The 24917-nt window shown below is 49.9% G+C and overlaps 1 protein-coding gene across 2 annotated transcripts in view; it reads right to left on the reverse strand.

Moving 5' to 3' along the window:
• ACVR1 (activin A receptor type 1) overlaps nucleotides 1-10075 on the reverse strand; it is a 42546-nt gene extending 32471 nt beyond the window's left edge. Inside the window, exon 1 of one of the 2 annotated variants that reach the window (XM_085067227.1) lies at nucleotides 9878-10075. The gene's annotated coding sequence lies outside the window, so the exon portion shown is untranslated. Of the gene's footprint in view, nucleotides 1-9855 lie in introns of both variants that reach the window. The other variant, XM_085067226.1, reaches the window with a different exon arrangement.
• Between the last annotated feature and the right edge of the window lie 14842 nt (nucleotides 10076-24917).

A 24917-nucleotide genomic window follows, 5' to 3' on the forward strand; every position in this document is an offset into this window, starting at 1 on the left:
CACAGCAACCAGAAAGCTGTGGTCACCAGACAATGAAACCCACCTCAGACCTCACTGACGAGTTTCCAGCCACTGTTTTATCCGTGCTCACAGAAGATGATGCATGTGCAGAGGTGAACAGCACCAATTAACAGCTGACAAGCAATAACTTACTGTTAGAGACACTCTGCCCCATGCCTGGCCCTTTGCCATCCCCTCCTCTGACGGTGACACCTGAGTCCCACAAAGCCTCCCTGAGTGCCCCTCTCCCACACTGACCCCCCAGTTACTTGTATCTCTAACAGGAGCCAGACTATCTCTGCTCTCCAGGACTCCTTTAGGAGACCAAACAGCAGAGACCACCTTCACTCCCAGCACAGGCTCTTCACCCCAGAAACCCTGTGGCCCCAGTGCCAGGGCCCAGGGCCACTCTCAGTTTACAGGCACATGAATTCCTACCAGAAGGCAGCCAAAAGCTATGAGTGAGTCTCCTTCCCTACCCAGAAAAGCACTGATTTGCCAATTTGTTTCATGTTTCATGGTGCACACACCCCTGAAGAAGCATACGTGCTCCTCTTTACAGATTTCCATCAGAGACATGAAAAACTGTGAATCTCTGTCTTCAAGAAGGGAACTTGTTGACGCTTTCACTCAAAAGAACCATCAAGGACCAGGAGACAAACACCGCAGTCTTTCCAAAGCTGCCAAGAATGGTTCCCACTATTCCTTGCGGGAACAGTAAGGGCACTCGCAGGAATCTCGCTCTGGCCACACAGGACTGATGCTGCAGAGCAAGAACAATGACAACAGAACCCTGGGCAGAGGAACAGCAGCCTCCAAATTGCACCTACTTCACATCAGAAGCAAGCTTTCAAAATGCCTTTCTTCTGCCTCCATTTGCTGCTGTGTTACTGTGCTGTGGCTCTATGAATTCAGCCTTGCAGAACAACTTCCAGTTAATTCACCTTTTCCATTTGCTTTAGTCCACTCCCCAGAGCTCCATATCCAGTAGATATTTATTTTAAAGCTAAGCCAAAACTATTCAAACGCTAACACTTCAGGGCCTTCAATACTCCTGGTTGTGCACAGGAGGGCCTCTTTTAGAATAAAGAGTATCCACTTTGGGAACTAAACCAACATAATTGTAATTGAGCTGCATGTCAAAGTTTTACAAATCCCCAGACTGGAAATAAAGTAGGTTTTACTCCTCACAGACCCCTTTTTACATAAGACATAAAACTGCACTGCAGCCTCAGGAACACCGATTCCTCACCAGAGATTCCAGGAACTGTGTAAGAAAACCGAGCTTCAAAATCCTGTTTATTGTTCTGGCTCCTCACTGCATGGCATTTTGGCCTTCCTAATGGAGAAACAAGACAATGTTCGCTCAAAATCCTGGACACTGTTCCACATGAAAGTCCAACACATGTTTTCTTTGAATGTCTAAGTAACATCCAGGATCAAATCCCAACCAAAAAGATGAAGTCAAAGACTTTTCCAGCCATTAAAACATGCGACTTTTGCACCGGGCATGGAAATACTGTATTTCTTTCAGGCTTCTGATGGTGCTTAGGTTTTTATTTCCGTAATTTAGTAACAGTCATATCGATTCACTCATTCATCAAAATATTGTGTCATAAGGAAGGTGTATGGAAGAAAGGGTCTAAATAGGATTAGATTTTAGAACAGATTTTGCAGAACAACCATGACCAAGTTTGCTTCAGAGGTATGACATGAGTCTTACAAATGTGTAAAATACTGACACCAAGACAGAAAAAACACCTATTGTTTAGGCAAGCCAGTACATGTTACTGAGATTATTCTCTACTGGAGGCTGATGCAAACATGCCAGGTCCACATACACACAAAAGTGTCTACATGGCATTTCTGGCACACTTGTGAAGGCCTAACTGACAACCAACTAATGTGAGAGCACAAAAGCCATGCCAAGGAGCTGCTCAAGAATTTAAGAAGCGCACAGGCCCAACAGCAAAAGCCAAGGGCAGGATCCACAAGAACAGACATGGAAGAAAGACCAAGGAAGCCACCAGCCACCACCCAGCCACACCTTCACAGTGCACAATGTGGGGACTTGAGGTGGAGGCAACACAGCCCACATTGCTGAGCAGTCTTTTAGGCGGAGCTTTTTCTTCTATCCCAGTGACTTGAAATAACCTGAATGCTTCTTTCTGGACAGAGATGGGTTCAAATTATGCAAACAAGTTGGAGGACAGCCAATACTCAAACGATTTAACCTTCATCCTAACCACAAAGACGTACCTCTGCTCTCACAGACGGGCGTTTGTGAGCTGGTCTGGGCACAAAGGGCTGCCCAACTGAGCTAAAGGGTTCTGCCTGAGAGAGCAACAAGACATCAAAGTAAGATCCTGTGCTACCCTTGGCAGGGAGGACAGCTCCTGAATCAAGAGATAAGCAGACATGGTCCCACACAACACACACACCAAGTCACCCCTAAGAAGGAAAATGGGTGGAGTAAAAAGATTTTAAATTTTCAATCATCATCGTTTCATCATCATCATTTCGTTTAGACTCAGAATCCATGCAGGTTTTACAACTCCAAAAATAAAGGTCAAGAGGAATAAAAGCTTCTTAGACCAATGCTCAATACGTAAGAATGAATGTCCAGAAAATAATTTCCTAAGTTTTCCCAATATTTATTTTTCTATTGTAATCACAATCACCAAGAGCACACCCCTGCACTTTGTTGTGGGGTTTTTTAAATTCACAAGGATCAGCACTTTTTCATATGCAAAGAGTACAACTCAAGTGCTTTTTCTTATCATTTACTTTGAGCCAGTATTTAGAAGTCAAATTGAAAATAGCCTTCTTTTTTTAAATGCACAACTTATTGTAATTCCACTCCTAAGGAGATATGAAGTCACTAATTTAACACTCAGACTGATGCACTACAAGTTGTACATGTTTTTGCTCTGACAACAGAAAATAAGGAGTAGCACACAGTATAATCCTGCAAGATTGGCTGCCACAAACTCCATTGCCAAATCATCTTCCTGATACTGAAATAGGCTGGAATAGTCCTTTTTTTTCCTTTTTCCCCCCACTGGTTCCACTCACATTTATCATCTTGTGTGAATAATTTTATATCTTTTCATCTTTTTTGTCAGTTAGTCTTTAAGCTCTATTCAGCAACTCCAGGGAACTGAAAATTCCTATTCTCTACGTTGTTTATCATTCCAGCCCAGTATTTGCCCAGCCCATGCCATCAAAGTCGATGTTTTAGCAGGCTGCTACCCACAACTTCAGCTGCAGCAGGCAGTTTACTCTCCAGCAGCAGTAAAGGCTGCAATTTAATGAATTAAAAAAACAAACAAAAAAAAATTACTCCTTATGAAGTTGAGTTTAATGTGTAATATGAACATGAACATGAATTTTACCAATAACCAATCTGCACGGTATCACCTATCTTTTCTCTAACATAACAGGATTACAAGGTAACATGATACAATTAACATTTTCTTAAACCAAACCATTATCTTTTCATTTTGTTTTCTCTTTTAAGATGCAGTCTTAAAACTACTTAATTGTTGCAGTCCTCCCACACAAACACAAGAGACAAGTTTATTGCAATGGAGAGCCCTAAATAGCACAGTCTGGTTTAGGCTGACTAATACAAACACGCATTTTGTTTAATTTTACATTTGTTCCTAGGGAGATTTCACTCTCATCTCTTCTACGTCCCATTCCACAGCACCTGACAGCAGAGGACATCAGCCACCCCTGGAGGGCTGAGCATGGCAGGCAGCTCTGGACCTACGTGCAGCAGCTTGGGGACAGGCTGGCCACTGCTGGTCACCATCCTGCAGAGAAGGGAAGGCAGGCAGGCATGTGGGACTGCCAAAAATGTGTGTCTGAGCATGTCCTGGCATCATGGCAAGAGCCAAGAGCAAGCCACCAGCAAGGAAACCTGCAGGAACTCTCCCTGGGGAGTGGACCACAGCAGGTCCACTCTGGCATGCACAAACCAGGCCAAGGCACACTAAAAACCCAAACTTAATGCGCCCATGGTGCATTCAAGCAAAACAACAACTTTCACAAACATACCGAGGCAGCATACAGTCCTCTGCATCTGCTCAGCCACTCATATCCTCAGAAATCCCTCCTTAGCACCAATACAAGAAAAAAAACTGGGAATTAACCCGGGTTAGAAGTAATCTACCAAAGACAGACTAAACTGTAACCAAATGAATGCCTTATCCAGTGTATCACATAGCCAGAGATGCCAGAACAGGAGAAAGAACAGCACATGGAGATAGAGAAGGAGAAGCAGAACTACTTACTTCCCTGCCATTACTAGCTGGTGGAAAGGTTTGCACAACCACAGCCCCAAGTGCCTCAAACCACCAAGCCAGGAACCCCAGGCCATTCAGGGGCAGGGTTGGAGGGGCCTGCTGAGGCACACCGACTCCTGAAAGCAGGGATCAGCAGCTTCCAGGACTTCAAAGGAAAGCCACTTCTAGCCTCCAAGCTATCCACCTAGACAAAGGCGGCTGGCGAAGGCTGCCAGCCCGCTCCTGCTGTCACAGGATCCTTGCCAGGCAAACAGCAGACCTGCAATTAGAAGAGGTGTTTGTTGGCCTCTCTTCTGCAGCTCATTAGCAGAGGTAAGGTTTGCAGTCAGAACAAGAAAGTCCCGACCTCCAGTGAGCATTCTGTAAGACAAGGAACAAGTCCTCCTACCAGTTTCCATTCAACCAAGGATGATCTGTGGCTTCAGCACACTGAGAAGGAACATTCCAGGCACACAGGACAGAAGGTTAAGTGTTGCAGCAACAAGTCTTCCGTAAGAAGGCCCAGATAACACCCTATGGTGTTCCTCCTGTCTTCTATCTCCATCGTGGTCGTTTCAGACAACACAAATTACTCCAAAGGGAGCCTTGGACAATCATCAGACTGGAGGTCTTCTGTTTTAATAAACTTTTCCTAACGAAGACAGAGTCTTTCTTTTCCTAAAGGAGACTGGAGTTACTCTACAACAAGAGCCAGACATTTCCAGATGCATTTTTCCAGTAGCATCATGGGCAGGAACAGTGACTTGGTCTGACCCTGCCAGGAGGGTTTCAGAAAGGGAGATGCAGTGACTACAGGACTTCTGGGGGTGAGAACCACAGAGCTGCCTCTGCACACCAACGGGAGGAACAAACACCACCACATACCCCTAACACAGCAATAACCTGACTCGAGAAGAGGCCAGGAACCGATGCTTAGGAAGAAGCATAAGGACACAGCATACAAGAGACATTCTTCCACCCTCCTCTGCCCCCGACCCCATGCTTTCCAGTCAGAGGTAAATTCCCAAGCCCAAAACTGCATCTGAATCACTGCATTTATTGGCGCCCCACAGGCCTACCAACAAATCCATTTATGTCTTAAAAGAAGAATAAGTCTCCTGAATGTCCCACCACGACCAGTCTATAGCTTAAACAGGCACCACACAAAAACATTTTAAAGCTGCTGACAATTGATTACACACAGTATTCCCCATTTCTTACACAATAATAAATTACGTAAGATCATCACTTCTCATTTACTCATGTCAACAGTGACTTTAAGACCACTATAGTATTTCCTTTCGAGCATTTGTCCCCTTAGCAGGTCGGTTTATTTACACACCACCTCACACAGCTTTGCAAAACCAGCCTGAGCCAACCTTACCTGAAACTAAAACAGGTCCTAAGCTTGAAAAAACTGTGGAGCTGAAGGACAGTGATCATCACAATTGCTTAGGGACTTATAGTGCCTTTTTATTTAAACAGAACTCCATCTCTTGAGATAAGGGACCCTGATCTAAAGGGCTGGTGAGGTGTTTCAGTGCTGGTGGCACACCACTTTGCAGGCACAAAGAATGAAAGCTATGCTCTCAGCAGTGCTGGCAGAATCCCGTGTCCAAGAGGCCCTGACCCCAGCACACTGCTGGGCACAGAGCGATAGGCATGGCCAGCACTGGGGCAGCAAACTAGGTGACGCACTGCTTGAAAGGCAAGAGCACATCAAAAGAGCCCTGTTAAAGAGGGATCTACACTATCTGACAGACTGTGATCCAGCACCTGATGTTGACTATTCAGGAGCTGATGAATCATGAGGTCAGCCCTGGCCTTCCAGGGGAACACCAGCATCTGAACTGCCAGCAAAGAACACTGGCATTTCTGAACTGTAGTGCTGCTTTCTTCCACATAAAGGAATAGCTTAATACTTATTTCACTAGGAGCATGGGCACACTCCTCATGCTCCTTCCAGAAAACAGCATCCCATGGAGCTCATGGCAAGGGTGTGCTTCAATGCTACTTTACAATTACACTTCATTCTCTGTGGATCTTCTTACCAGAACAGAATTTTGGGAGGTGTTCTGAACAATCTCCATCTACAGATGCAAATCACTCTGAAATGAGAACTTGTGAGCACTGTACACACAAAATTCCAGAAGACCGCATGTTAAGGAAGGGATTACCATCACCTGAGACTAGGTCACATGCACACTCATGGTCTAGTGTAACACAGAAAGCTACTGCACTACAACTGCTTACTGCTATTGGACTGCGCTTTTATGACTTTGAAAGCATTACTCTAAAACTGTGTTTCAGCTGCAACAAACTAACAAACATAACAAACATAGTGGGGCAAAAAAAGGAATTTATTGAAAGCATTTTCATGGAATTCCATACATTTCATAGTCAAAACCATTTTATAAATTTTTGATCCCAAAACACTTCTCAAACGCATGTGAATTCAGCTTTCCAACACTGCTAGAAAACCCTATCACTCCTGTTTTTAAAGACACATACAAGTACGTACAGGATACAAATGCCTTACACCCCCAATGTGTGGCCACGGAACTTGTCCACAGCAGTGCTCAAAAGCTGAGGGTTTTGACAGCATCAGATACCTCTGTAACTAAGATGCTCTTAAACTGTCTCAACCTTGACTACCCTCAGATCCTAAAGCAACTAACCCATCCCTGATCCACATCCACTCTACCCTGGCTGAGGCCAGCCTGCCATCCACCCCCATGATACCCATGAATCCTCCAACACAGAGGCACTCAGAAATCGACCATGTTCAATACCACCACTGCAATCTGCTGTAGCTCCTGACAGCTGCACAGGGGAGTAGGGCAAGTTTCTAACCTGTTTATACGCAGTAGAGCAGGTATCAAGATGCCCATTTGAGAGTTCCAATACCAAGAATGTAAATGAATTCAAGTAGCTTTTTTTTGGCAGGGACAAGAAGGGCTGAACGGGTGCCTAATTATTTCACAACGGCTGTCCCTAGATCCTATTTTAGCATCGGGCTTTCATTAAATTTAAGCATGACTTCAGAGTACCAGCTGGCTGGAAAAAACAAAAACCACAAACACAACCCACCCACGACACCCCACGGGTGTTCTTTCCCCCACTCATATTCTCTTCCTACCCTTACTGGGGGCTGGGAAGAAACAAGTTCCATTTGGAAAACCAGCCTCAAAAGCAGATAAGTTCTCCAGGAAATGGCTATATTTAGCCTTCCCCTTTCACCTCAGCTCCTCCACACACTCGCAGTCTTCTGCAAAAGGATCTTTCTACTCAGTGTTAGAGGTGATCCTTAGCATGTCACCTCAGCAGAACAAATGCAACCAACTTCATATGTGTTAAGATCGCAAACAATCATCAGAATATCAAATATTCAGCTACCAAGGCATACAATAAAATTCTCATGTCTCAAAGTGTGTTGAACTGCAAGCTCCAGGAACACAGTGTGCCCAAAATCACTTATGAGTGATGCCCATGGAGGGTGAGGCTGAACCTCTGCACACACTACCAGGTCTTCACCAATTCTTTTGTCAGTAACTAACACAGCCATTCTATTCTCTACAGAGTATAAACATGAGGCAACAACCTCAACAGCTCTGCAACCAAAGTATTTTCCTAATATACGTATAAAAATAAATCATAAAAAATCCTAGCAACATTCCTGAGCAGTGGAACTTAGGCAGAGACTGTAAGCAACACCTCTGGAAACATCAGCACCAGCTCAGCAGGATTTCCCTTTCCCAGCTTGAAACTCTGCAACACATTATAAGACTTAAAACTAAAAATATATAACCAGGGTTTTTCTGCTCAAGCTGTTTAATTTGAATGACAGCCTCACCTGATATAATTCTGTCCTAACTGTGAATTAGACCTCTAAGAGCTGATTATTTACAAACTGAGATGGTTGATGGGTGAAATAAGTCACAGCAACAGACCTTAAAGTTTATCCCAAAATGAAGACAGAACAAAACACACCTCTCACTCAGCGTGAGGAGACAAACAGGCAGAGATTTACAGTCAGGAACTACTCCTGAGTCCTGTGGCATTGGGCAAGGAGCGCACACCCGCCCCCCGAAACAGAGGAATGCAGGTCTTATCCCTGCAAACAAATACTGAGGGAAGGCAAACCTCTGAAACCACTGCACACACTTAGCACCTCCCAGGGAGAGCACAGTGCACACAGGAACTTTTTGTTCCCTTAAAACAGATCTCTAACACCTCTTCCTCAAAAAAAAAAAAAAACAGTTTCGGCCATCAAAGGCCACAGCCATGCACTTGAGAGCTCTCCACAGCCAGGCCTCCAGCTTTCCCATTTCAATTGCAAGGCACCCCAGCACTCTTCAAACAGCTCCAGCCCTTCAAGGACAGAACTTGGAGAGTATTTGCAAAGTGCCTGCTGCATTCCAAGTCACCACTGTCTCTCTGAAGATGAGTATAAGGATCATAGCAAAGACTGTATTACTGGAAACAAAAGAAAAGTGAAGGTTTAAAAATAGACTTCTCATTGCCAACAGCAAACCGCTACAGCCACAGGAGCCTTCTTAAAGGAGAGGCTGAGACAGGCTTCAGTGCAGACCATAAAAACACATGAGATTTGGGAAAGGGATCTGTTCTGAGAGCTCAATGTATCGTTTTAAAAAGTGGTTTTGTACAAACGTGACAGTTCTGGAGCTCAGTCCAGACCCTGGAAGTTCCCACCAGTAACACCGTTCTGAGGCACTGGTGTCTCCAGCACATGAACCCCACGTCCTTCAGAACCTGCTGAAGGCGAATTTCTCCCTCAATTATTGAAAAACAAACTGGTTTAGTTTCAATTTACTGTAAAAGTACTGCTAGAAACAAGTTATTTTAGCACATTTCTCAGACGTACAGAGTTGGAAAGACTACCTGAGCAGCTTCCCCTGCTATATTCACGGCCCAGATTTCGCAGGCCAGTATGTGGGTTTAGAGCCTCCAGGTTAACATGCACACCCGAGCGGGCTGAGAGCGACTGTCTGCTCCAGGACTGTCCTCCCTGTCCAGCCAGGACCCGGGCAGAAGCCAGGCCACATCCTGCCCTCCTCGCCCCCGGAGCCCAGGGCGGGCTGGCTGTGGAACCCCAAGGGGTTCAGACCGCGCTGCCTCCCCGCACCAGCAGCTTTGGCAACGGCAGAAGCACCTTTACCAGACGAACTGGCACCAGGGACTTTGACCTGTAACTTTGTTATCCCCATCAAACCAGGGCCTTTCAGCGTATTGATTTGGGCAGTGCCAGCACATCCACGGGGAACTCAGCTGCGCTCCGGCAGCGCTCCGCACCTCCCACCCGGCGAGCTCCATGCAGCCCCACCGTAGCCACCGCGAAGGAAATTAACTCTACCCCAGCCAAAACCACCACAAGTGAATCAAAAGGAGAGAAAGGGGGGAGCCCCAACCCTGCCCTCCCCGCGGCACCACAGCGATATTGCCCCCCGGCCGCGGCGGCACCGCGGGGCCTTTGCGCGCCCCTCTCTCGGACCCGGGGAGCCCCGGCGCGCCGCCTGAGCGAGCCCTCCGGGGCGGCGGGACCGACCTGCTCCGGGGGCGGCACTCACCCGCGCGGGCCGGCGGGACGGAGCTGGCCGTGCGGCGGAGCTGCCCCGCTCGGGCCGGCGGGACGGAGCTGGCCGTGCGGCGGAGCTGCCCCGCTCGGGCCGGCGGGACGGAGCTGGCCGTGCGGCGGAGCTGCCCCGCTCGGGCCGGCGGGGCCGGGGGCGGCCGCGGGCGGCGGCGGCTCCGCTGACAAAGGAGCGCGGGCGGGGCAGCGCCCGCACCGGCAATGGCCGCGCGTCACTTCCGGCCGGCCGCCCCCGAGAGCGCCCCCTGCCGGCAGCGCGGCGCCATGGCGGGCCGCTCGCTCGGCCGCGCGGGAGCTGAAGCGCCTCCCGGTGCGCGCGGCAGGAGCGGCCAAAAGCGCCGAGCGACTGCGGCAGCCACAGTCCCAGAGTGAATCCGGTCGGAAGGGACCACAGCGGGTCACTGGTGGCACCTCCCTGCCCAGCAGGGACATCCCGGAGCACTGAGCACAGAATTGTGTCCGGATTGTGTCCACACAGCTCTGCAGTATCCCCAGGGAGGACACTCCACACCCTCTCTGGGCACTGTTCAGGGCTCAGGCGCTGCCCAGGGAAGAACTGTGCAGGGGAGCTCCCTGGGCTCAGTCCCTGCCTTTCCTCTGGTCATTGCTGAGCAGAGCCTGGCTTGCTCTGAGCTCCCTGCACTCAGGGACAGCCAGGGACACACAGGGACAGCCAGGGACACACAGGGACAGCCAGGGACACACAGGGACACACAGGGACACAGGGCTGAGGCTCCTCTCAGCTGGGCTCCTCTGCAGGCTGAGCAGCCCCAGCTCCCTCAGCCTCTGCTGGGCACCGAGCTGCTCCAGGCCCCTCAGCATCTCCTCAGCCACTGCTGGTCACTCTTGTCCTGAGGTGCCCAGAGCTGGACACACCACTCCAGATGTGCCTCCCAGGGCTGAGCCAGACTGCAAATATCCTGGTGCAAGACTCCTGTGCTTCATTTTCTAAAAAAAAATAATCTGACTCAAATTTTCACACCAAATTATTCATAAACTAGTTATTGTTACATCATAATTTTTAAGGTTGAAGGTGTCTTACTTCCTCGTGAAGTTTTAACCCTCCTCATCCACCCGAATTAATTTCCCAATATCATATATTCTTCCAACCATGGCACTTCAGTCATACTCCAAGTCATAGAATCCCAGCATGGTTTGGATTAAAAGGGATCTTAAAGCTCATCCAGTTCCACCCTCTGCCATGGGCAGGGATGCTTTACACTATCCTAGGCTGCTCCAAGCCCTGTCCAACCTGGCCTTGGACACTTCCAGGGATCCAGGGGCAGCCACAGCTTCTCTGGGCACCCTGTGCCAGGGCCTCACCTCCCTCACAAGGAAAAAATTCTCCCCAATATAAAATCTAATTTGTAATACCTCATCTAAATGTGCACTCTTTCAGCGTCATCAGCAAGAATTGGACTATGGGCCACTTCTTCCCAGCTCCAGTGTACCTTAAGGTCACCATGATGCAAACACCCTGACTTTGGGTAGAACCAATATCTCTATGCCAGCTACACCAAGCAAGCATCACTGAGGTTCCTGGAAAGGCACAGGCTTCTTCCTAAGGGGGAAAATGAAGCGGATTTCCAGAATAACTGCATCTAATTAATATCAACAGAGCTGTTACATTATGGCGTGATGGATTAATGACGTGACATCCTACATTATAAATAAATCTGAACAATCCTGAGCAGACCAAATACATGAGAAATTCCCATATATTACTGACCTGATGCTCCACATGTGTTCTGACCAGTGCCATGGTACAGCCATGGTACAGCCAGTGGGCACGGCTCTGCTGCGGATGGACACAGAGCCCTGTGGGCTCCAACATCCCACAGCAGCCAGCACACAGCCAGGACCAGCAGCCAGCACACAGCCAGTGCCAGCAGCCAGCACAGGCTTCCTCCCTGGCCAGGCACCAAGGGTCTGTGCAAGGACTGCCACAAGCTGGGTCCCTGTGATGGCAGTGAGCACCAAGGTTGCCCGAACCTCACCTGCAGCTGTGGAGGCACAGGGATGGATCTCCTTAGGAGAGATCCTTAGGAGAGCCCACTCCAAAGTCTTTTAGACATTGGAAGGGGCTGCCCAGGGAGGTGGTGGAGTCCCCATCCCTGGAGGTGTTGCAGGAACAACTGGACGTGGCACTCAGTGCTCTGGGCTGGGTGACAAGGTGGGGATTGGCCACAGGTTGGACTCAATGGTCTCAGAGGTCTTTTCCAACCTAACTGACTCTGTGCGATTCTGCTCCTGTGTCACAAGGGACATGGCTGTGCTTTTCCTTCACACACGTGGCACTTCCCAAGCAGCGACATGAGCATCTGCAAGACAGGAGGTGAGGAGCTCAGAGGAGCAAAACAGAAGACATGGAGACGTAGCATGAGTCAGGCTGGGACAGCATGGATAGCAATCACAGCTGCAGTGCTGGGGCAGGAGGAGAACACTAGTTCCCTCCGGAAAAGGCAGGTGGACGGAGGGTTTGGAAAGTGCTCCCAATGAAGCTCTTTTTGCTAACAGCCCATTTATGCACGCCCCTCCAAATGCAGCCAGGATTTGACTCACTATGAGTAATAGGAATGTTTTAAACAGAGAAAAGAATACTAATTCCCTTAAAAACACAAATAGGTCTGCATTTGGCTCAACAGCACAAGGCCAGTGATTTTCCACAGTGTACTGCCAAGTAGCTGAATGTGACATTCAAGTAGCTCGTGTGTAGGTGTTCCTTGGGAGAAAATACAGCTCTAACAAGGACCATTTTCCAAAAGAGAAGACTAAAGGTTGGGTATCTAATACAGCTTTTCAAAATTTAACCAAACAGCTACGTTTCCAGAAGTGCCAAGTTTCCCTTGAGGCTCCACGGGTGGTGTTGGCAGCTAACACTTCTGAACACCCACCTGCTTATTTGCAGCCTAGAGCACTTTAGACAGTAGTAGCCCATGTGGTTATCTGAACTCCCAGGAAAGGGTGACACTGTTGGGCTAAGAGCCACCCCTCACTAATCCCTGCAGGGTTCCCAGGAGACACGAGGAGCCACATGGGTTAGAAGCACTTTTCATGAAAAAGTTTCTACTTTACATCTGGTAGAAGAATATGAATTTTGGAACCTGTCATTGAGTAACCCACGCATGGCTCACCAAGGGACAGCTGTTGCTAAGTGCTCATTCACAGCCATGGGAGGAACTAGTACTGGGAACTGGAATTAGGCAGCTCCTGCCCACAACCTCCTGTAACTGGATCACGTACAGTTTATGTGCCACTTATTTCTAATTAATAGTGAAGCAGAGGGAAGACTTACATTACTGAAGTAATCTCAGCATAATCTATAAAGATGGCTATTTTTCTGTTCTTTTGAATGCCACTTCTAATATGTCATCATAAGCATGCTTACAAATAAATTTGCTTTACAAACAGTGCAGGGTTTTTTCAATTATCTTTTCTATAAGTAACATGATTGTTGATAGGAAATTCCAGCTGTAAGTAGAATTTTATCTGTAATATTTGGGGAGAAAACCAGGGCTGCAGTCTGAGAGGGATATCATGACAAGGTGTTTGGGTTAGTGGCTGGCAGTGCCATCTCAGAGTCAGAAGTGCCAGTTCTGCCACTGATGGCGATGAGGGAAGGATCACAGGGCTGTCTCTGTGCCTCAGGTGACATGCTGGCACAGTGAGGGCACTAAAGCACCTGGCTTGTCAGGTATTTTACAGTTCCCCAAGGAAAGGTGGGGTGGATTTGATGAGGGTAGTTATGCATGGTTGACTTTGCACACCTTTACAACGAGTGGAGTGTGATTAAATTTGGGGTCTTCCAGTTCCTAGCAGGAGAACCAGGTGTGGGTCTTTCTGTGCTGGGGAACAGCCTGGAACTTCTTCCTAGATAGTATTTGCATTCATTTGGTATAATAATGGTGTGTCCATGTGAAAGGAGCACTGTGGGCACAAATTGACACCCACAGACATCAGAATAAACACATTCATGTTATTCAAATACCATGGTCTTCAGAAGTCTGTGGGCCCCAGAACACAAAGCACACAGAGCACACCTTGAGCTATGGGGCAGGTTCACCCCATCATCCTTCCACGCAGATAACCCTTCCAAAACAGCAAGTATAGCAAAATCAGGCTTCTCTGTTTTGGAACAATTTCCATGGTAACTTGAACTGCCTTGGTTCTTCATAAATTCTGCCTCTCTCTGTAGCAGCTGGGATTTCAAGTCAGACCACTTTGCAATGCTGGGGAGTATAGAAACAGCTCACACAGCTGAAAGATGCCATAGAGGAAATGTTTGGAAGAAGAGGCTGCTGGACCCCAGACTAGTCCCCCTTGTTTGGTAAAACCATCTCCCTTCAGACTCCTGTGCCTTCTCAAGCTCTGTGGAGCAGTGACCACCTTCCTGGGCAAACGGAGAGGAGCAGGCAGGGCTGGGGGTCCAGCCCAGGCCAGCAGCACCACACAGGTAGAGCCCTGGGACTGGACAGAACACAACAGCAAAAAACCACCACTAACAAACACTGTTATTCCTTCTAAAACACTAAAATATAATTTTGTTGCAGCACACAAAATGAGGCTGTGCATTACAAAGCCAACCTGATAATTGCCTTCAGTGCCACTGAGGTTTTTAACTCTCTAGCATTATTAACATCAGCACATAAAGACTTTGCTTATGTGCTCAAGGTGAGCTGCGGTACAGAAATAATAATCCAGGTGACCTTCCAAGCTGGTGCTTGCCATGAATTGTTTTCTTCTGCCTTGAGGAAATTTCTAAATATATATCTGTATATATGCATGCAAACAAGCAAACCTGGCAGTTGCAAGGTAGCGAAGTTGCATCACTGCTCCCTCCCAGCACAGTGCTGGCCCAAGCACACCTGCTGAGAAAATCCCGGGAAGCACTCAGGTTTGAAATTAAAGAGCTTGTTCTAATATTTAGCTGTGATAAATGTGACTGGGAGTACATGTATTGCATCAGGCGTCTGTGAGTCAGGCATGTGAGTCACAGACGGAGCCGCGCTGGGGCTGCTGGAGCAGCCAGTGAGGCCTGTCCAAACAGCTCCACGGCGTGCAGAGCTCCCAGTAACTACCTCAGAAGACTCCATGAGTGCGAGGACAGGATAAGGACATACCTGCTGTCCTGGCAGCTCTGGAGAGGGCCTCACCCTGAGCACTTTCCACAATTCTCCTTTTTCAGGTCCTTACCTCATGTGCATCTTTACATCACAAACCCCATGGACTTTGGGGCATCAGGGAGCCAGGTGCAATTCAGCCGGAGCACAGAGAGGAGAACCCAGCTCCAAGTAATTTACAATAATGTATAATTGCTACCAATTGGGTTGTACACAAATTACACCGTATTATTAAATTAAGCAGACCATGTTCTTGCATCTGAGCATTAGCAGTATAACTCATTTTCATGCCATTTTTTAAAATAGCACTGGTAATTAGTCCTGTGCTTTCCAAGCCCATCACATGTAGAGCTTTGTTTTCAGCAAAACACCCACCAAAAAGTGCTCAAGTTCTCTAATTGCAAAGATTCACTTCACAAGGCTGCATGGTTCCTTTCTGCTCTGGGTGTTATTCAGGAACAGCCAACTGGAATTTATTGAAATTATGCTGAAACATAAACGATGAAAACTGCTCCCCAGCTGAGGTGGGGAGCCTTTGCAGGCCAGGGTTCAGCCCGTAGGAACTCTCACAATGGAGTCACCAGGCACAAAGGTCAGGGTGGAAATGCTGGCAAGCTCGTTTCCATTTCAAATGCCAAACCCGAGGTACAGAGGAGCTCTCCTCTTCGGCCACCAGTGCAACTTGCGGGCACGGGGTGCTGCTGACCTGCTCAGTGCCCCAGCTCAGTGCCCTGCTTTTTGCCAGGCTCAGCACCCTGCTCAGTGCCATGCTCATCGTGCTGGCCAGTGCACCGGCACTGCCTTTTCCACCAAGGCACCACAGCCAGGCTATCCCCCGTGCCCACTCCCTCCCACAGTGAGTATCCCCAGTGCCATCCCTGTGTCCTGCTGCCCCACTGGTGCAGTCGCTCCCTCTCCTCCTGCTTGGCTGGGAAGGAGCTTTTTTTGGCCTCTGCTTCTGTCATCTGGCATTTGAATGTAACGAGAGCTCTCGTTGCTAACATTTATAGCAGCAAAATATTTAAGTTCCAGGGCTTGTAACACATGTTGTTCATGTCCCGTTGCCAGGCCCAACTGCAGGCTCCCAAAGCCTTCCCTGCACCCACTTCAGGACCGTGCCAGCGAGTGGACAGCAACCCCGGCTGGGCGGCACTGGGTGAGCAGCAGCTCCGGGGTGGTTGCTGAGGCACCAGCAGCAGCAGCAGCATCAGCACCAGCACCAGCACCAGCAGCACCAGCATCAGCATCAGCAGCACCGGCACCAGCACCAGCACCAGCACCAGCACTGGCACCAGCACCAGCACCAGCACCAGCAGCACCAGTACCAGCAGCACCAGCACCAGCAGCAGCACCGGCACCGGCACCGGCACCAGCACCGGCACCAGCACCAGCACCAGCAGCAGCACCGGCACCAGCCAGCACCAGCACATCCTGCAGCACTGCCGGGCCTCCAGGAGGGCTCCCAGTGTTGGCTGCACCCAGAAAGTGGCAGCACATGAAGCGTGGTGGAGGGTTTGTCAAACTGGTCCATGTGTCAAGTCAGAGGAGGAAAGAGGAGAAGGACAAGCCTCAGTCACCAGCCTGCCATGACTCCAGTCACAGGCACAGTTAGAGAGGGTGGTTCAAAGTGCCTGATTCAGTCCCTCCTGTGCCAGGCTGTGTGTTTGGACGCTCCTGCCACTCCCTCTGTAGCCCCAGCAGTCAGCCCACAAAACTGGCTGGAAAGGTGGAGAGCAAGCACAGCCCACTCTGCCCACATGGAGTCACACGATGCCCTGTCCCTCCAATGAGCCTGTGGTGCCAGGCTGCCCAGGGATGCTCCTGCCTCCAGCAGGGAGTAGGGCGACAGGACCCAGAAGCAGAAAGCCCCAGCCCCGCAGCCATCTAATAAAGATGTTCCTGGCTTTTGAAAAACCTAAACCACCTTCAACTGTTACCAAGGGGTCTCTTCTTCCTGCTCCTGTTCTGCCCTTTGCTTTGGTTACTTCGGAGCTCAGAGAGCTGGGTTGATCGACCTGCACCAGGATACAGCAGAAAGGTTGATCCACCTGCACCAGGATACAGGCTTTGGTCATCCCAAAGCCACAGGTCCTGGACACACTGGACACCTCAGAGGCTGTGCAGAACAAGAAGAGAGGCTTTTGATCCTTAGAGTCACAGCAAGCAGCTCGAGATGCAAACCCCAAAGGCTCAGTCAGACAATACAGAAAAAAATCCCATTTTTTAAGCCTGCAGATTTTTGAGGCAGTCTCCACATCTCTCTGCCTGGAGTCGAACCAAGGGAGCCCTCACCTCTGCAGGAGCAAAGCAGGTTCCAGCAGCCATCTCAGCCATCAGCGTCTTCTTCTCTCATTTGTCGCTCAAGACTCTCCACCTCATGTGGGCTTAGGAGGGTTTTGTCACCTGCACCTCTCTGTCACAGGCTACTTCTGCTTGGAGAGAGTGGCCAGGCCAGCCCTGAGCTGGAAAACCATATTAAGTACTTCAGAGTAGCCTTGACATGTGCTCTCCCACCCAGAGAGCAGATTCAGGGGAAAGGAGTGGACTGCAGATCCAGGAGTGAGAGGAGGTGCTGAATGCATGGTCTTGCCCACCCTTGTATGACACCTTCCAGCAGAGACCAGGACTCTGATGCCTCCAAAGCACAAGGAGTGGGGTCAGAGCAGCAAGGGACAGGGCCTGAGCAGCTCATAGGGAGGACAGGCTGAGGGAGCACCAGCCACAGTGAGGACAGTTCTCAACGCTTTGTTCTCGTAAAGCCAGGTATCAAATTTATTTTCCTCTCCAACAGCTGATTAAGAAGGTGGTGAGGGAAAGACAAGTAATTCATCGACTCAGGACAGGGAACTGAAGGCTGCTTACTGTGATGCTTCTGGACAGCTGGAACAGGACAGAGGGAGAATGTCTGTCACTACTGGAGGTGACAGAAATAACCCAGCAGTGTATCAGAGGGCAGAGAGCACAGCACAGCCAGTGTGTGCCATGAGATGCCACTGTATTTAAATAAACCACTTTGGGAGGGCCCAGATTTCTTCAGCTCTTCTCTGACTGGCATGGCTGAGGGTACATCCTGGCTCATGTCCTTCTCCCTGGGTAAGCCCAGCACGATCCAGCTGGCTGCTAGTCTGCAGGTCCTTTCTGGGAGTGCAGGATAAACCATCGCTGGAGTGTGCTGGAGTGCATAGCAGAGAGCTGTTACCACAGCTCAGCTCCAGAGCACAGGGAGAGCTGGGTCAGGAGATGGGAAGCAGGAACAAACTGCTGTGTAATATTGAACATTTCCAGGGATGGAACAGCCACAGCTTCTCTGGGCAGCCTGTGCCAGAGCTTTACCACCCTCACAGCCAAGAACTTCTTCCTAATATCTAACCTAAATCTCTCCTCTTTTAGTTTACCCATTGTTTTATCACAACAGACTCTGCTAAAAAGTTTGTCCCCAGCTCTCTCAAAGCCCCCTTAGGCACTAGAAGGGGCTCTAAGGTCTCCCTGGAGCGTTTTCTTCTCCAGGTGAGCACCCTTAGCTCTCCCAGCCTGGTCCAGAGCCAAGGGGCTCCAGCCCTTGGAGAAATTCTGTAGCCTCCTCTGGATTCTCTCGATCATCTCCATGTCCTGCTGTTGTTCCCCAGGGCTGGAGGCAGCTCTGCAGGTAGGGTCTCACCTGAGTGGGGCAGAGAGGCAGTATCCCACCCTCCACTGTCAGCACAGGACACAGGGGGTCTCTGGGCTGCCAGTGCACGTTTCCAGGTCACGTCCAGTCTCTCACCCCCCCCCACCCTCTCCTGTTCCTTGGTGTTTCCCTTGCTGTAACTGAGCAAGCTGCGTCTTCCATCACCATCCCTGTGAGGGTTCCGTGCTGCTGTGCACTTTTAAACAGCTGGCAAGGGCTGTGCAAAGGCTGGCTGCATTCTGCCTCAGGGAGGGGTTTGCAGTGACGTCACCAAAAAAAGGGGGGGAAAGGAATTCTGTCTGCGCCCGCTGCATGGAGAAACATTTCCACACAAGGTGGCACCTGTCTCCTTCCTTCCAGTCTAGAGCAGGAGCTGCTGAAAGGCACCTGGAAATATTCTCTGAAAATTAACTCCTGGAAAACAGGTTGCAAAATCCATCATTAATTCTCCCATTAGCCATCATTTTTCCCTGGGCACTCAGTAGGGCACCACAGGAATTGCTGCCACAGTCAGTGCTGGGGCTGGGCAGCAAGGACCAGACAGGAGGGCTGGGGTGACAGCAGCTGCCTCTGGCTGTGGGACACGTGAACATCCCCTCGGAGCCTCCCAGCACCAGCAGGGTCCAGGGAGCTGAAGGAGATCCCTGCCCACTCTTCACATGCAGCACTGCACATCCCACTGCACATGGGCAGAGGTTTATGTGCTCCAGATCTGCCCTGTGCTTTATCTGACAGAGATTAATGCTCTGTGCCTGTAATTTAAATCACAATTAAGGTATTTTAGAATATCTCTTCATACACTCTGTAGACCAATCCAAGCTCTGCTGACTTATGAGGTGCTTTTGCATTCCAATGCAGGATTCTGGAGAGGCCTGCCCTCCACTGCAGGCCTTTGCTTCTGATCCTGTCCTTTCCGCACATGGAAAATGCACAGTATAACTGCATATCAGAAATGCAGTGTAGCTTGAACAGCTCTTGCATCAAGCAGTGAGAGATAACCACCACTCACAGGCTAAGGAAGGCACAGGGCTGTCGTGCCACCCTGTGCCTCAATACCTGCACAGAGCCCACTGGGCACCAACAGGACCCCTCAGCCCAGCAATGGGGCCCGGCACAGGGATGCTCCTGCTGAGCACCTCCTCTGGCAGCACAGCCAGCAGTGCCATCCCACCCAGCCCTTCCCTAACGTGTGCACACCTAAGCATGGTGGTTTTAAACCTTAAAAACCTTGGTGAAGCGTGGAGATGCCAGATCCCTTGCTTGCATCAAGGTCCTTTGTCCTCAGAGTTGCAGAGAAAGGCAGGGATATGTCTTGAAAGCTGCAGGAAACCACTTTGATTTTCATGTGATTATTTTTAACCCTCATCATGCTTCTCCAACCTCTCTCCAGCTCCATGGTCTCTACCTGCCCAGACCTGGCCCAGTGCCTGGGGGCTCAGGCTCATGTGCTGATAGAGCAGGACAGCAGGTCAGAGAGGGGTACAGGACAAACTCTCCCTCTCCAGCCTACCCAGAAGAGAAGGAGAAAGGACACTGGGACAGAAAATATGATAAATACAGGGAAAAGGAAAGGAATTGTTTGAAAAAAAAGAAAAAACCCCAGACTTCAAGCCTGCTTGGTTTACCTGGGTGCAGAGAAGAGGGATGAAAGGCAGGGATGGTTTTGCTGGGGTCTTCCATGTATCTCCACAGAGCACTGAAATGCAGAGCCAGCACCAGCAGAACTAAGTGCCTCCTCTGGAACCAGCATTTATTCCCTTTAGCTGTTTCCATCTCAATAAATTTGGATGAAGTAGGGTCTGGATGCTTCATTTTGAAATAATCGGGCCAGTGTAAGTCTGCTCTTGCATGGAAGCCCCTAATCCTCCACAGAATGCAGGAAAGTGTCTGAACAGCTGCACTCAATGAGCTCAGGTCCTGACAAATCCAGCACATTAGGTGATGTAGCAGCTACCACCAAGACCACTATGCTGCCAGGGCCAAGGACCAGCTCATGCCATGCTCCAGCCCTGCCCCAGCCTTGGGCACTCCATCCATGTGGGGAGGCCGAGCAGGAGGGGCAGCTTTGGGGGGCACAGGGCTGGGGCTCAGCCACCCAAACCCCCACATGTTGCCTGATGGGAAATTGTTCCTTGTCCTGTTTCTGAGACAAGATCCGGCTTGACAAGCAGCATGGCTTTATGAACTGTGCTCAGGCCTTGCGTCATTTGCCTTATTGTGGCCGAAATCTCCTCCCAGCATTCCCTCCTGCCTGCACCTACAGGCACCGGTGGCTGCAACAGGCACCCACAAGTCCAAAGAGTGAAAGAGGAAAGGATAAAAATACCTATGTAAGAAAAAGAAAAGAAAAAGAAAAAAAACAGGCACCATCTGGATTCCAAGCCTGGAGAGCAGAGAAACAGAGAAGTGCCAGGTAGGAATGGAGCAAGCAGAGAGGGCCTCGCCTGCAGGTGCCAAGAGCCAGGAGCACCACTGAGCCTGTGTCTGCTCCCACCACAGCTGGTGTCTGGAGCCACATCCCTGCTCTGTCTCAGCAAACTGGGCATTTACACAAACCTCTGTGGGTACTCAGCAGGCAACAGCTCACCCATCCCTGTGGGGTGTGAAGGGTAGGAGCAGCTCACCCATCCCTGCAGTGTGAAGGGAACAAAAAACAGCACGAAGGAAGGCAAGGGGGAACGTACTCCAGAGTGGATGAAAAGTTCATGTTGCCAAACTGCCCCACTGTTCATCTTCCTTTTCACTCCAATTTCATCCTGCCTGGAGGCACAAAAGGAACTCAGCCTTGGGAGAAGCAAGATGCCAGAAGCAACATTTTCTGCTGAAGCAGATCTGTATGGGGCTGGAGAAGGAGTCTGTCCAGGATGGGCAGCAGCAATCCATGTGGAGCCAGGCGGAGCTGGGACAGCTGCTCCTGCAGCAAGCCAGCAGCAAACCAGCACCAACACCACCAGAAACTGGGTTTAAACCCAAGCAGAGCCCTTGTTCCAGCGCATATGCAGGACCAACCTGTGCTCCCTGAACCTGCAAGGGCAGACACGCATGGCTGCCACCCTTGTGTCCTCTTGTCCTGGGCAGCCCAGCAAGGCAGGATGCCCAGAGCATGGGCACAGACACCCTGCCTGCGCTGGCAGCATTGGGGCAGGGCAAGCAGATCCCCTGCCTGTTCGCAGGTTGACTCCCACGTGCTTTGAGCAGGGCTGCAGAGAGAAAATGGTGGGGAAAGTGACTTGTCCCCAACTCTAAGGAACATTCCTGCAGTGGAGTGGCAGTGCTTTCAGCCCCTCCTGTGCAGCCACATGGTACTGGCAGATCAGGAGCTCCCGAATAAATCCTGAATAGCAACACATGTCAAGCAGCTGATTTCTGCCCGAAATAAATGGGTTTGTGGCAGTGCTTCACCTCAGGGGAAACATGTCCTGACAAGCTGCAGTTACTCGAGTGCCCTGAGGGTTTGTGGAGCCTGGTTCCTTTGGAGAGTGTTTTACTGACTGCTCCGGATGCCAAAAGCAGCTTTATACCAATAATAAACAAGGCAAAACATGGAGCCAGAGCAAACAGCTGATAAGATTCCACATTTTGCTCCCCGTGTTCGCTTTTCTGGCTCCGCAGCGCAGGGCGGGTAAGGGGAGCGGGAAATTTTTGTGCTGCTGGCATGTGGCCCTCCTCCTGTCAGGTAAAACACTCCCCGGTGCTTCTGCTGCTCGCTTATGCTGACTGCCAGGAATCATCACTAGAGGACTGCACAAGGCATCCCTTGGCCTGTGAATGCTGATCAGCTCTCTGCTGTTGAAGCAGAACGAAGAGGCTGAGCACAGACTCAGGGCGTGCTGGTGGAGGAGCTCACTCCTGCCACGGACACCACCTGTCCCTGCTGCCCAGCCTGACCGGGCGGCCACACACAGCGCTGAGCTCAGGGTTGCTGGAATATCTCATCCATCAGCAGCTCCAGGGAGCTGCAGCAGCGGCACTGCGGGAGGGAAGGCAGAGACGAGCCGTCTGGAGAAGAAGCTGCTGGGGCTGGTTGGGAGCAAGGCTGCAGAATCCCGGCAGGACGCGGCGGGTGCGAGTTCCCTGCCGCAAACAGGCTGCCATCGCTGTCTGGTCTAAAATAGCATTTAACATGACAAGAGGTGTCGGATGGGCGCGGGAGCGCTGGCTCTCCCCGGCTCTTCCCTTGCCGAGAGCCTGTCTACACTGCCATATGTTACTCTGCCGTATACTTCATCGTGCTTTATTTGTCATTCTCTAGCACATATGGTAACAGCTCCACTGCCTGGCACTTGGAGAGGCTGGATTTAGCTCTGAATCAGGCACAAACAAACACTCACTTGGGGCAGTGCTCTTTGCTTCTCACCATCCCCACCTCCCCACTCTGCTTCGAGGAAGAGAAACAGGCAGGCAGCTGGGCTGGGCTAGATGAGCATTGCAGGTCCCTTTCAACTGAAAGCATTTTATTTTAGTATTTTATCTTATCCTATTCCATGATTTTATTCTGTACTTCTATTCTATTCCATTCTATTCTATTCTATTCTATTCTATTCTATTCTATGCTTCTGTGTTATTCTCTTCCAATCCATTCCTGCAACCTCTGCCATGGCAAGCAGGAGGTAGGAAAAGAAGAGCCACACTTCAGTCTGGAATTTACTGAAAGGCATCCAAAGAAGAACAACCATGGGAAAAATAATCATGGACAAGGGAACCAAAGATGAGGGACTTCTCACACTGGCCAGGCAGGGAGCTGGCCTGTGCCAGACAGGACCTGAAACCTGCGTGGCCACAGTGGTGGCTGCTGTCCCTTCTCTTTAATGTCAGTTCTGGGAAGCCAAAAGCATAATCCAACCATTTCCCTTGGTGAAATTATGTTTACCTAAGCAGAACACACTAGTTTCTTTTACCTTGGGCACAGCAGGGACAAACACCACAGGAACATTGCTTGCCCACCAGTTCTCAGCCTGCCATTCCAAATAGAGCTGTGGCTCCAGGAGACTCTGCCCCTGCTCACTCAGGAGGGCCACCCTCCAAATTCTTGCCTCACTGCCAGTACAGGGGAGATCCCTGCCTGGGACCATGTACACCATGGGCAGAGGCTGCAGCAGGGCAGGGCAGGGGCTTTGCTGACCACCAGGCAGGGATGTCCCAGCTGGTTCTGCAGGAACACTGTTTTTCATAAGAAAATATTTTAAAAGTTGTCCATGTGCTTGGGTAAATTAGTTTATTGGGTGATGGTTTGAACCATGCAGGTGTGGACCTTTTCAGGTGTGCCCAGAAACACTCTGCCTTGGAAAGCAGAGAAAGGGGAGACACGGAAGCACTGCTTTACCAGCCCAGGCAGTGTGTGGGAACACTCATGCCCTGCTGCAAGGTCACTTAGGTATCCAGCTGTCTGACCACCTGTCCACCCATCCATCCACCATTCTGCTGAACCCTTGCTCCCCGATGAAGGCCCTGCCCAGCTGTGCTGGAGGTGGGTGCAGGGCCTGGGAACTTTGTATTCCTCCACCAAACAAGAACAGAGAAGGAGGAGAATCCACAGGAAGCCTCAACCTGATCTCATCTCCCCCAGAACATTCCCTGCTGCCACTGGCAAACAACAGCAAACCTTCTGCTTCTGTGCCCCAGATCAGGTAACACTCACTGGACATGACTGCAAAGCTCTGCATGCAGCCCACAGCACAATCTGCTGTGTGCCTGAAACATGGAGCTTTCTGTGGAAAACCGCAACGATCACACCAAGTGATTTCGGCAGGCAGAAGGTGTGTGCAGCCCCAGTGAAAGTTTTTCTGTGCCACTCACAGAAATCTGGTGCTTTCTGAAACGGAAAAGAGTCTCCAGATCCTTATTCTTCAGGAGTGCTGTGGAGCATCAGTAATAAGTCATCTTTGGCAGGCATATGTGAACAGCATTCAGGGAGGGAGAACATCATGAGAGCAAAGAAATCCTTCCAGCCTGCCTTTGGTATGACTCCAGCAATCCTGAAATATCCCTGAGAGCTCTGCTCCTTCCCCTTCTCAGAGCTATCCTGACCCTGTCTTGGGCAAGGTATCCAATTTACATGTTCCCAGGCCACTGGCTTGCAATGTTTATTTATTTTTATATGAGGTTTTGAAATTTAAAGGGTTTGGATGGGTAGCAAAATGGGCATTTGCCCAGGCAAAGGTTGCCTCAGTTAAAGCAATTTCTGTCCCTCCACATTAGGGCAGCAGGATTGCATTACTGCCTGAATGTAG

Source organism: Lichenostomus cassidix, chromosome 7, assembly GCF_008360975.1.
Source record: "Lichenostomus cassidix isolate B80296 chromosome 7, HeHo_3.0, whole genome shotgun sequence".
Classification (NCBI taxonomy): Eukaryota; Metazoa; Chordata; class Aves; order Passeriformes; family Meliphagidae; genus Lichenostomus; species Lichenostomus cassidix.